The 13,918-nt window shown below is 37.0% G+C and overlaps 1 long non-coding RNA gene across 24 annotated transcripts in view; it reads right to left on the minus strand.

The window, feature by feature from the left end:
• LOC110399701 overlaps positions 1 to 13,918 on the minus strand; it is an 84,808-nt gene that overhangs the window by 12,428 nt on the left and 58,462 nt on the right. For 18 of the 24 annotated variants that reach the window (XR_002439364.1, XR_002439362.1, XR_002439363.1 and 15 more), the window contains one exon: positions 1,810 to 1,936. This is a non-coding gene — a long non-coding RNA (uncharacterized LOC110399701). Of the gene's footprint in view, positions 1 to 1,809; positions 1,937 to 13,439; positions 13,528 to 13,918 lie in introns of all 24 variants that reach the window. The other 6 variants (XR_002439360.1, XR_002439359.1, XR_002439358.1 and 3 more) reach the window with 1 other exon arrangement.

Here is a 13,918-nt window from a genome sequence, read left to right on the forward strand (position 1 = left end):
GTGACAAGTTTTCCCTTCCGAACATTCTATCACCAAAACTGTCTACAGCAGAGTCCAGTCTAATCCTCCCACGAGCTAATTTCTACCGAGTTCAGCAAAATGATCAAGACATTACATATTTTCATCTTTCATTTATAATGAAAGATTTTGGAATGGATTCCTGAGGATATAGTGAAATGTTCAGCTTTATATTTTTTGTGGCTTCTCCTAACTTTAGAGAAATGTCATTTAAATATCACAGGATGTAATTTTACTGTTCTGCTTTTTCTTTTATTTTTTAGTAATAGTAACTAAGAACGTTAAATTGTTGCATTATTACAATACTATTAAATAAATGTTAGCCATCTAAATGATTTCCAGGCTGAACAACCCCTGAAGCCTTTGACGCCATTGCCAAAGTCAACCAATACTTTGGAAGTCTTGGAATAAAATTCCATTTTGCTTTCTAGTTTCTTCCTTACATATTTTCTGCTCTCAGACTTACTCTGTGGCCTCTTGGGTGAACACTGTCCTTTCTGGACATACCTGCTACTCTGTGTTGTCCATGGAAACTGGAATCCCACACAGATAGAAGAAACAGAGCCACATTTTTGCCTGTTCCAAGACCTAGCACCTAGCCCCAATCATCTTCTGTGCTAGCCTTATCTTGCAGATTACTGTTTGTCTCAAATGAGTTTTTTAAATAGTTTAGTTTTTCTCCTCCTTTTCAGCTATTTTTAAAGGTGGGAAGATTGATTACATTCTCCCCTTTTCTTTTTAGCTGCCATTTGTCACTGTTGTGAAAAACATCAAAATGAAGGCTACTTCTATTAAATGGGAAACACTATAATTCCCATGCAATCTGTCCTTGTATAAGAAAAAGAAGAAACAGACTTCTCTCCATGACTAGGTTTGATTTCCCCACATAAAATCACACCTTAACACACTGCGCCCACACATCGTTTTGCACACGCTGCAAAGTTAGCAAAGTGGCATAGGCTGCAAGTAAATATTTTAGAAACAATTGCCTTTGTCTTGTGAATGGCACTCTCTGATTAGCTTTTTTATAATCAATCACACTGATATCTGAATCGCAAAACCTCAATTATGTCTCTGTAAAAGCAATTAGATGGAGACCTTAAAAGAGCAGATTAAAAGGTTTGAATACTTGGAGAGAGTAATTTAAAAATATTAAAAGGAAATTACTTTTTAATTTTATGTATTCATCTATTTGTAAGTTAATGAAATTAATGAGGCAAAAAATGAAATGGAAATTCCACAACTTTGCATCTCTGTAGTTAGTTTGCTTGCCAGGAGCTATGCCAGAAAAGCCATATTTACAACCAGTTTACAGCAAGAAGTAATAAACAGTCTAATTGTAATAGTATTTCTATTACATATTTTGCATCTTTTCTCTCATATAATCTACAAAGGTACTAAATATCCTCCTGAAGGAGTCTCTGCTGACCAGCATGAGCCTGAAGCCCCACTGTAAAAGTATATAAAATGACCCTAGAAAAGTTTCTCTTGTCTTTTTTTTCCCTTCTGCAAACAATATCTGTTCAGCCTTCTGTGTCAGCATAGTTTTGAAATGAATCATTTGAAAAACAGAAAGCTGTGACATAAGGACTGTAGAAAATAGTAGTTTTTAGAAGATATGTGTGCTACAAGTGTTCTCTTCCTACTGTTACAGATGGAGAAAAATTTGCTTGCGTTTTTAGTTTTAACTTGGAAAAATCAGTACAATCAAAATAAACACAAGAAATAGGCTGAAACTCAACCTCCAGTTCCTTTGCAACCATTGAATGCCTATCAATTTTGATCAGGTACCTGAGCTACAGACAGGTTGGATTCCTGTGACTGGATCATGTATTCTCATGAGACAGCTGGGCAGCATCTCCTGCTGATGACTTCTTCCTGGGTATTTTCAGGAAGGCTCTTGGTAGGCTTCTATCCTCTGCCATTACAAAATAAATAATAATTTACCATCCCAACTCTAGGACATACAAATACATATGAGGAAGTAATACTTGGAGTGTTAAAGATGCAAGGTTGGGTAGTTTGGCAGTTGGCTTTGCAGGAACATATCTCAGGTCTAGGAGATATCAGACTCCAAAGGCACAATAGTAGAAAAATTTGTGTTTGTTAGTCCCTAAAAAGCATTAGCAGTAGGTGCAGACTCAGAGTGAAGGTTTAAAATCTCCCAGTGCTGAAATGAAGCAGAAATGGAAACCACTGCTACTGAAAATTCTTCTCACAAATGTTTGAAAGATGATTAAAGGAAACCTTATTCAAGTAGCTATTAATATTTGATACTGATCCAAACCTCAAGATCTGATTTGGGGTGGACAGAATGGTAATAAGAAACGTAGTGGGTTTTGGAAACAATCTGACTTTTCCTTGTAAGAGCTCACATGTATCAATGCTGTGAAGGCTAGGATGAAGGTTGGTGTTTCTATCTATGTTTTTCACTTCTAAAGATGCCAATGAACCTGTCAGAGCTACACTGTCTGTTAATCTGTTTAACATTAACTGTGTATGCATAGAGATCTTCAACATTTTTCAAGTTTTCATGCCCATTTCCTGAAGAATTTGGAAGTCAAGCAAGTCTGATATTATTGCTCATAAAATTGGTAGGAGTCACATTACTAAATCTTAAACTCCTTTGGGATGTCACTTAGGGGGAGCAGGAAGAGGAACAAGTGGCGTCAAAATCTGAATAATTGTATCTATGGTAAAAGGGGATCAGCAGAAGTGTTTGAAGAAAGTGACATCCGTAGCCTTTAGTTCTTATGTGGATCAAACTGCAGAGATAACTTTGGAGAATAAGTAGGAAAACACACCATCAGAGCTGGTGCCCCAGATTGATATTACACCAACTGAGAATACATTTTGCTTTTACTAGAAGCTATGAAATACTTAATTAAAAAGATCATGTTGGCAAGAAGACTTTTTATTAGTTATATCTAATCACAAGCAATTACTGTAGTATTAAACAGGTAATGTACCAAAAGTGTCATTTACTGTTATGAGATTCTATGTAGTTTAATGCTCTGTTTAATGATGATAATAATAATAATTGACAAAGCATTAGCTGGAAACTTGTGAGACCATTCTCCATCTTGTCCTCCCTAGAAGAAATCCTCCTGTCAATTCGGGGTAGCAAATAACACCATTAAGATCCACCCACCCAGGCAGTCACTAAGTTGCAGCATTTGAGTCTCACATCATCAAATATGAGTGCTTTCAAGTCTCTCTGCATCAAGAGGAAGTGGGTGAGCAGTTCCCCTTTGCTCTGAATCAGGTTTCTCCACTGGACATTCCACATCCTCCCAAACCAGCCTGCAGTATGGCTTCTGAAGGACTTCCCATGACGACATCTTTCCCAGTAAGCAAGGCCAGGAAATTCTCTTTGCATTAATGTTTTTCTTTAAGATGAACATTTAAACCAGATTTCTGCTAAGTAATCCAAAGAGAATGGCTACAGAGAGACATGCAGAACTACAGAAGAAGCAGACATTTCAACCCTGCCTGTGACAGGGGGTTGGAACTTGATGATCCTTAAGGTCCATTTCAACTCAAGCCATTCTATGATTCTATGATTTGGCTTCAGAAGCTCATTTAGATGCTCACTTCTTACTTTGGCTAGCATAATCAAGAAATTGATCTGTATTTAACAACAAATGTCTGTAAGTACGTATTTTCTTCATTTTCCCAATTACTCTTACCTGTAAACCCTGACGCTAACAATTTTTCTCTTCTGCTAACTAAGGACCCTCCATCTCAACTAATTTTCAAGTTTTTTTCTCTTACTGGTCTCTCAGCTGACCTTAAAGTTTTTTTCTTTTCCTGGTCTTTTAAGCAGAAACTATCTATTTTTAAAATATTCCTTTTCTTTTTTTTTTTTTGTCTGCCAGCTAAAGCTTTTTTTACATGTCTAGCACAGGGATCTCCCCTTCTACAATTTCAAGTCCCATTTCAAGTTGACTCACAGATTGCCTGCAGCAGGAGTTAAGTCTTGTGCTGTGATTTTGCACAAAAACAGTGGCAATGTTTCGGGTCTGTCGGTGGTCCATCTGCCTGAATGGCCAGCAAACTTTAAGTGATTTCCATTACTGCTAGAGAAAAAGATGCCAATGGCAGATTGCACTTGGTTTGGTGTGTATTAAAGCATCCAATTAAGGGACAATTTCAGAGCCTTACCCAGAACTGATAAATTCTGCTTAAACAGATTCCCTGAGCCATCATTACTAAGTCAGCTGTGAATATATGTGGGTAAGGGTAAATGCTTCTGTAAGTAAAATAAACAAATAAAAGAGCAAATGACATTACAGCTAATGTAACTTCAAAATAAATGTTCAAACTAAAAAGAAACCTGGATTTAGTGCACATATTGCTGAAGACAGAATTTGGCTCGAGATGTTCAAAAACCTTTAAGCATATGGATAATGCATTGTAGTAAACCAGCTCACTTCCCTATTTGCAGCACAGAAATCACAGGCCCTGCTCTCCTGTGAACTTGAACTCGATGAGGTTTTGGACCTGACCTTCAGTCAGTTGAAAAACTAAACAATTATACTGACAGAAGGCTACTACTGTATAATTCATTCTAGATTCGAAGGACATTTCTTTTGAAGGCTTAAATCCAGGCAAATTTTATATTTACTTTAGTGATCTGTATGTTATTTTTTCAAAGAGAGATTTTGATTTCAATGTCTGCAAGCCAACATAATGTCTTGATTTTCTCACCTACTCAAATTGTCAACATAAAGATGTGTTATCCTACTTCTCACTGAAATTGACATCATTGCCATTAAATATATTGGCATCTACATGGTTTTATGTGCATCAGTGCATCCTTAGATATTTATTATTTGTATATTTCTCAATGCTGTCTTGTTTTTTCTTGGCAGCAGCTTTCTCACCTCTGCTCATATCATTGTCTAATACAATTAATCAACAGGAACTACTGTTCTGTACAGTCACTGACTCACAAATATTATAAAAGCTCTGTCGTTTGGCACCATGACAATACCAAAATAACAACATCAAAATGTGTTTCTTGTAATCACGCAGTTACTTCTGTGGAACTTCAAATACATTTTTTATTCATGGGGAAAAAAATAAGAGAATGAAAGGACCTTTCTGGTAGAGTTTGATTTCCAGAAAAAAAATACACTCTATCTCTCCAATTCTATTTGTTCTTCATTTGCTTAATGGATAATTATATTCAGAATATGGAAATGACAATAACTGAATCTTTATTTCAGTGACAGCTTACATTGAAAAGGGCATGGTTGGGAAACTATCTGGATCTGCTCAAAAGAAAATAAATTTCCAGTAAATAACAAATTAGCTTTGCATTACAAAATAAAATAAATAGTGGATCCAAACTTTATTTTGTAGTTGTAGAAGTATGGAATGTTTTCAAAATGGTAATTTAGCAAATTGGATCCTCTAATTTATTTAATGTGTTTCAGGCTGATCTGCAAGTGGAATTACTTGTTAACCAAAGCAGAACAGAGAAGTAATAAATTTGAAGAAGTACTTAGAATAAACCATAGAAAACAAAACAAAATACATATTTTTACCTAAAAAGGTATTTAGTAGTAGTGTGAGAAGTGCATAGGAAATTCCAGTTTTCTGTTTTCCACTAACTTTTGCAATGTGATCTTAGCTCCACTGAAGTCCATAGGAAAAAAAAAGGAAAAAAAAAGAAAAAAAACCCACCTTTGCTGGAATGAAAACAAACATTTTGTGAAACATGGGGCATGTGGCACTCTGAAAACGACAACCTTAAAAACTGAAACCACTTCTTCTTTTTGCACTATTTTCTTATTATGACCTCAGTGATCCCTCAGAAACCTCTATCCTGCTTTTCATGGAAATAATAAACACATTTCTGGCTCTATGCTCTTAACTGTTCACCAGGGCAGAAGAAGACACTTATCTTCTTATTTGAAAAACAGAGCTTTGGAGCTATTGTTTACCCACGAAACAGACATAATATAAGCAATAGCAGCCAAGAACTGTTGTCTTGATCTCCATGTTTTCCTCCAAATATTCCGGTTTTTGGAAAGATAAAGTATTACTGTAGCTGTAAAAGTCCCTCATTTGCAATCCTCTCAGTAAGTCTGATTTTTCTTTGGTCCCTGCCAATAAGACAGGACACTTACATTGGCCAGAATTCATATGCAGTGACAAGGGAATGAGGAAAGTCCTAACCCACTTTGCACAGGTTGTGAAATATTCTCATCTAAGAATAGCATTACTAAAGTAGGACTTACGGTGATTTCTAAGAGGTGAAGAATACTGTGTAAGCATGAATCCTTGGAGAAATTAAATCCTTCAAAAGGCAGCCATGTAACAGGATTTCATCTCGAATAAGAAGTAAAAGACCTACATTCTTCAGTCACATATAAGATAAAGCTCAAATTCTGCATTTTTTTTCCAAAGAAATTATTTGAAAAATATCCTCTTTATTCAACTGCCAGACCTAAAGCTTTCCAAGATAATATACTGCTTCCTTTGATCCTACTTTGGCACAGACACAATCTGTCTCATTGTAATCTGAATCCTCTCTTTTGTTTCATGTTCAACATCAGACATTTTAACAGAAGAAGAAAAAGGCCCTGTTCTATCCAGCTCTCACAAGTATCTTCTCTGCATCTTTTTGCTCTACCTCTGAAGCTGGCAGTTCTTACAAGCATAAGATGCTGAACATTGCATCTCCAATTTTACTGTGTTCTGTGAAAGTTTCCCCGAACCATAGCTCTTGTGTTTGCAAGTCTGTAGTTTCAACCCGTTAAATACTCATCATTGTTGCATTTTGGAACACAAAAGTTCAATTCTCAATCACATTTTTGGAGAGCAACTTGATTTTACTAGCTCTGAGTTTAGATGGAAGCTCAGCTCTACCTCAAGGGTCGCCAGCCGATACATCACGATCGTCCAGCTAAGGTTGCTGCCGTGAACTCAGGCACTCAGATTATTCACCCTGACAACCAAGAAGTCAGGCTTTAAATCTAGGCTCACTGTCATTGACTGCAGCTAGGATTTATGACTAAGCTTCTCTTAAATGCTTATATCAATAAATTGTAATTGCTCTTCTGGGTTGAGCTGGATTTTGCTATTCAAATCTTCCCACTGCAAAATCAGCTGGCTGCCCTTGACATTCACATTTTCAGAAAGTTTTACTGATTTGCTTCCTGTACTTACAAAGCATTAGCCATGCTTTTGAATAACCTGCAATACAAGAGAGTCCAGTCCTGCACTAAGAGCAATGTCATGGTTCTCAGCAAGGGCTGTATTTTGGAAAATGAATCCCACAACAAACCAGCTCATCTTTATGACTAACCACATCAGATAGGACAGGAAGAGTTTTAAAAGTGATTATGAATCCTTGTTGCCATATATCCCTTGCTGCAAGGGATAATCCTATAAAAGATTATATAGAATTCTAGATATATTTATGTTTCCTCTCTTATTCTTCTACACTGCTTATCAGTGACCTCAGATGCTGCATGGAGTTGTTGGTCTATTCTAGATAGGCTTTTTATCATTTCATCTTGACAGAAAATCTTTCAGTCATAGCCTCCTCACCAAGTTTTATTTACTCCTTCAGACATTATGGACTCTACTTTTCCTGTCTACCTTAAAAGAAACTTATTTGGCCACCTGGGCACACTACTGGCTCACATTCACCTGGCTGCCAACTAACACCCCCAGATCCTTTTTCTCCATGCAGCTTTCCAGCCACTCTGCCCCAAGCCTGTAGCGTTGCCTGGGGTTGTTGTGGCCGAAGTGCAGGACTTGGCACTTGGTCTTGTTGAACCTCATCCCACTGACCTCAGCCCAACAATCCAGCCTGCCCCGATCCCTCTGAAGGGCCTTCCTATCCTCAGGCAGAGCAAAACTTCCTCCCAGCTTGGTCTTATCTGCAAACTTACTGACGGTGCACTCAATCCCCTCATCCAGGTCATCAATAATGATATTAAACAGGACTCTCCCCAGTACCGACCTCTGGGGAACAGAACTCGTGATCAGACGCCAGCTGGATTTAACTCCATTCACAACCACACGCTCTGGGCCCAGATATCCACCTTTTTTTTTTTCAGTCAACAAATAGTACACTTGTCTAAGCCACGAGCTGCAACTTCTCTAGGAGAATACTGTGGGAGACAGTGTCAAAGCCTTTGCTGAAGTCTAGGTAGACTATGTCAACAGCTTTTCCCTCATCCACCAGGCAAGTCACCTGGTCATAGAAGGACATGAGGGTGGTCAGGCAGGACTTACCTTTCATGCTGGGACCATGCTGGCTGGGCCTGATCCCCTGCCTGTCTCATACATACTGTGTGATCGCACTCATGATGATCTGCTCCATAACCTTCCCTGACACTGAGGTCAGTAAGAATGAAATATTTTCTGAGTGCTAAAGCACTGTACATTTTCATTTCACTTGTTCAGATAAACATAAATGAGTGAGTCAGATGGGAATCTTTATCCTTTCTTTTTAAGTATCTACTAATGGAGGAGTTATCAGAAGGCTGAGTCATGTAGATGTGTTTCTGTCCAAAGGTCTGGCTCGTCCAGCACAATTCAGAGTATCTAGACAGGTATGAATAATCTGCATCCACTTCAGTTATTTGTCTGTATTGTAATGCTTTGAAGTGCTGCAATACTCTCTATTGTAAGAGCAATGGTGGAAAGAAACAAGCAGACATGGGGAGATGGAATAATATTTTGACCTAACTGAACTGAAGCTACTACTTCTGTTACAGGAGGAAAGATTCTTTACAGAAGTCAAAACCAATTACAGTAAAATATCCTACAGTTCATCTCTGACATCAGAAAGTTCTATGATGAATTTTTATTTTCAGTATAAAGAATGTCTGCTAGGAGGATACTTAAATCTATATTTCTCTGTATGCAAGAGAGGAGAAGGAGGTACCAAAGGAGAAGGAAAAATGGAGAGGAGACTGATGGTACCAGGATAGAGGAGAACCAGAGCATTTGGACAGAAATCTTCAAATATTTAATAAGAAAAGTAAACTAACACAAACAGATCAGCAATATGTATCCGGAATTATTAATACAACATGAAATCATGTAGGGCATACAAGGAGAAGATTTAGCATTACTCATTTAAGTAGAAAATGTGTCAAGAAGTGTACTGTCCTTTTCTGTAGAAAATACAGAGCAGTCAGAGTTGTTACTTAAATTTGATGGATTCCCATATACATTTCTAACTCCATTTTTTCTAGATGAGTGGATTAAATGAGGTCGGAAGTTTAATAAGTATATGGAGAAAGAATAATTAACAAAGAAGAGGAACAGATAGTGAGAACGAAGACATTAATCTTGCAAAAATACATAGACTAATATATTTAGAATCTTCTTTTTACAAACACATTTGAAAAGAAATAATTTGAAAAGGTGTTGAAGAACTCTCATAAAGAGCTTATTTGGAGGACTGATGTATTTTCAGTTTGGTCAAAGCCTGAACTTATTTTCTGTTCTTCTATGAACATACATGTTTTTCTTCCACAGTTTTGAAATATATTTAATTAAAAAACTCCTCAGTATCTATTTTCTAAATGTTAATTATTGTCAAAGACCTTGATCTGTTTTGACAGTCATGGTACATTTATATGCAGCCTCTCAGGGGAAAGGAGCTAAAGCAGAAGGAAGGACTTGTCTAGAGCAGACTGCTAGGACACAAGTTTTTGGCTGTGCAAACAGGCTCTGACTCTCAAGTAGATATGCCCACATGCTAGAACATTGTTTCAAATATTTTTAGCCCTGGATTGCCACCAACTTGTAAACTTTCAGTGTGTCTGTGCACTTCAATTCTTTTTCTCACTGCAAACTTCCTCACCTTTGGGGAAAAAATGTCTTGAGATTATGTTAGGAGAGTAAACACACTTAGCCCTAGGTCTAGGTCAAACGTTGACTTGAAGAAACAATAATTGTGTCAGTAAATTATTTCTGGCACAATATCTGTCACCCGTTTCAAAAGGGTTGAAGGCAAACATGCCCATTCTTCAGCTTAAACAAACCTGGCCTCCTTGCTGTTGCGCTGGCAAGAGGTGGATATGTTTCTTTTCTTTTTTTTTTTTCAATCAAGCTTTAAAAGATCCTTGTCACCAGGTCTCCACAACAGCCATTTTAAGCACTGAGTGTTTTGTTTTTTTTCTTGCCAACTCCTGGTTTCTTTGTTTTCAAAGAGGGGAATTTGATGGTTTCATTCTGCAGGAGGTGGAACAGCCTTTCTACTTGTGTTCTTGTCCCCCTCCTGCTGGAGGATCAGTGCCTGGGAAAAACTTAAACCTTGGGAATCATTAGTGATGAGCAGTAAAATTATTCCATGCAAATATTTGCGGAAGCATTAAGAACAATGTAACTTATTGTATAAAACAATAATAGCATTGAAAAAAAGTCTCTATCCCTGTGGTCATCTGCAGAGCTCATCTCTTATGCATAGTTTAGGATTCACTGAGTGCAGTGACTTGTTCTGTCAGTGCTTGTACAAATTTAAAGCTTAAATTCAGTGTTATTATTAATTGATTCTCAGGTATTTTTCCTTCATTCTATCAATTTCTAAAGACCTTTTATAATAATCTTGTTATTTCCCATCTTAAATGTAGACCAAGATGGGTCACAGACAACCTTGAAGTTTCTAAGTGTTCTCCAAGCAAGGTATGAAATCCTGCAGTTTTGCCTACACCACCTCATAAGTAGACCTTGAGATTCATTCATGACTAAAAATCACATAGTCGGTAGCAAGAATTTATGTAAACCTTAGTAAAAAAGCCTTATGTGTACTTTTTGTATTATTATGTAAGAGAACAATGACATCACATTACCCAGAGTTAAGTGCAATGTAAATGTATCAGCTGAGAATCTGTGCAAAAATATGAAGACAAATAAAACTTTATAGCCAACACATTTTTCATATTTTTAAAATACCACTTAGATAAAAAATAAATACTTTATGATGTCCTCTTAGCCAAGAAGACCAGAGATCTAAAGTTTTATCTTACAAATTTACAAAAGAACTGTTGTTGATAATATGCTGATGCAAAAATAATGCAGAACTCTTCACAAAATGAAATCAGGCAACGAGTAAGGGAAATGATACAGTATTATTTTAATGATTAAATCAATTTAGACAGAGGTCACACTGGATTTAAGGAAGACATTATATAGGCAAGGCTTTACTTTCCCTTCCTTTAGAGAGGACTAAAGTATATTTGATTCCTACAATATAACTTCTAATGCGCTATCACTTCAATTGGAAATGAAAACTGTTCCTCTAGAATGCAAACCTTGATACTGTGACCCATGTATTCTTGAGTTTGGATTATTTGAAAAGGTTATGTCGCTAATCACTTCAGAAAATGAATTATCAGGTGCAACTATACCTCCTCCTATTCAATGTTTTAAAAGACACAAGTCTGATACTGTAAACAAGCTCTTCTCATCTGCTGATCTTTTACCCCTTCTCTGTACCTATTCCAGTCTAGATTCATCTTATCTGAAGGCAGACAACAGGTAATGCAGGCAGCAATCCACTTCAGAGATGTATTCAGTAGCCTAAATATTTTATCATCTCCACTGGAAAAAAGGCTGCAGTTGCTGTTTTTCTAATGCCCTACAGAGTGGCTTACAGGCAGAATCCCATTGAATACTATATGTCCCATTTTCACATGTCAAGCTGATGACTTCATCAACATCTTCTCTACCTAAACTAATAATTCTCTACAGAGTACCACATCAGATGCTTTCCTGAAAGCCAGAAAACAAGATTTCCAGTTAGTTACTTTTCCTTTCTTTTTTTTTCTTTTCAAAAAATATATGTAATATCTAAAAATATCACCATGGTTTAGTTTTAGTAATTTTGTGGATAATTTTACTGTCTTTTCCTCACATGCAAGTTTCCTTTCCATTCTAAGTGCAGACTTTGGTAAGCACAGCAGATGCACAAGCAGTGATTTCACATCTTGCCTCAAACCATTCTCACTCAAGTCCTCCTTCTATGAGTTGAAAAGGATGTATCATAATGTCTACACAATGTATGTGGGAAGTATGCCAATAGATAAGGCTATTTACAGTTCTTACGATCTTATTTTAAATTATTACTCAGTTACACTGTCGACATCACTTTGAGAAGGGAAAATATAAGATAAAATGGACTCATTTTTGGACCATGCCTATGCAATTTGCCAAACTCGTTTCAGACGTCACACTGAGGACGAGCTTAGAAGGATTCAAAGTAATGATTCATCACTAGTGTGGATTAAGTGAATGCTGACTGTAACATCAAAAAGGGACAGAATGAAAGGGCTACAAGTCAATGTGCTCAAGGCACTATTCTGCAGTTATCTGCAGTGCTTGGGAAGAAGATACTGTTCTGATCTGTTCTTTCCAGCACCAACAAATTTATCATATTTATGAAGCAGAAATGAGCAATGCCTAAAGGAGCAGAGGATGCTGCGGTAGATAGACCATAGGACAAAAACAAACCCAGAAATTCAGAAATCCTCATTTCAAACCTCTTAATCTTTTCTATCATTTATTTTGCCTATTCTATTTGTAAACTCCATTAAAGTGCATTAAAAACTATAATACTGATGGCAGACAAGAAATCTAATTATCTTTTGTTGCAAAGCACCATATGTTTCTTTTAACTTCAAATAATAGAGTGAAGAGCATTCGTATTTTAAATGAATCTTTGATCAAGTTGAACAAGAGAGAGGAAAAAATAAGGCAACAGCATACAGAAGGGTAAATCAAAACAGGTGACATGGTATGTCATGGTTATGTTAGACATCATTTTGCTTCCAGCTGTGGCCTAATTGTTGGTTATTTTCCATTTTTTTTTCCCTATTGTTACTGTATTTTTGTGTGCTCATCTAGCTGAAAAAGCACCAGATGTCTCCATCGGCTTTTTGATTGCCTAAGCAAACTAGAAAATAATAATAATTTTAAAGCTCTCCGTATACTGCATACATAAGGGATGTCCCTGTTCTGTGAAATTTGTTATTTATTCTGAAATTCTATCCTCCAAAGCAAACAAACAAACAAAGATTTCTAATTCAAAGACTCCTCATCCTGCTACATATCTGTGCGAGATGAGGAAAGTGAAGACGTGGTTGCAGAAATGGAGCCATCAGCCGTCAGCCTGCCTCAACACTTGGGCTTGACATTGACAACACATGAGGGATTTCTCCAGCCCAAATCTCGTAAAGGAGTGCATTGCTCCTAGGACCCTGAACAGATAGATACACTGAGCTCATCCTGCTTCATCCCTTCCTTCAGCATGGTGATGAGCAGTTTGTCAAATGTGGTATCCATTTTTCAAGGGGTACCCCTAAGGAGGTGAACACTGTTTTGAAATGGTAGCCATTCTGGTTATAAAAGTGGGAAAATAGTTCTTTAGAAATGTTTCTGTAGCCCACCTCTGAAATCGCCCTTTTTCTCTTTCAGTACGACTTCATGAAATCATTGCGTGCTCTTCCAGGTGATCATTACAAACCTGCACCTGAGCTGGTGTATTTGAAAGAAAAACAAATAGTTGTTTAGATATTTTGATGCCAGCTTTCTCTTCCACTTTATATACTTCCTGGCCCCTTACTTGCATTAAGCTTCCTTCCCAGCCCACACCTGGGCTGAAATTACACACTTATTTAGCAAGGTGGAGATCTAGTAGAAATTGCTGTGGGATCATCAAATACTTTTACTCCTCAGCCTGTTTCCCAGCACACAGAGTGCAATGTGGATTGTGGAATCTGGAAGCTTTATGTTTTAAATGCATTTTTCACCTTTACATTCTTGTTGTGACATGACATTCTCAAATCAAATGGTGGCTTTTTGTTTAAAGTACAACAAATGTAGTCGAGGCTTAAGGAAAAGTAGAAAGCTTTTCATACACATGCAC

Source organism: Numida meleagris, chromosome 5 (genome assembly GCF_002078875.1).
Source record: "Numida meleagris isolate 19003 breed g44 Domestic line chromosome 5, NumMel1.0, whole genome shotgun sequence".
Lineage (NCBI taxonomy): Eukaryota > Metazoa > Chordata > Aves > Galliformes > Numididae > Numida > Numida meleagris.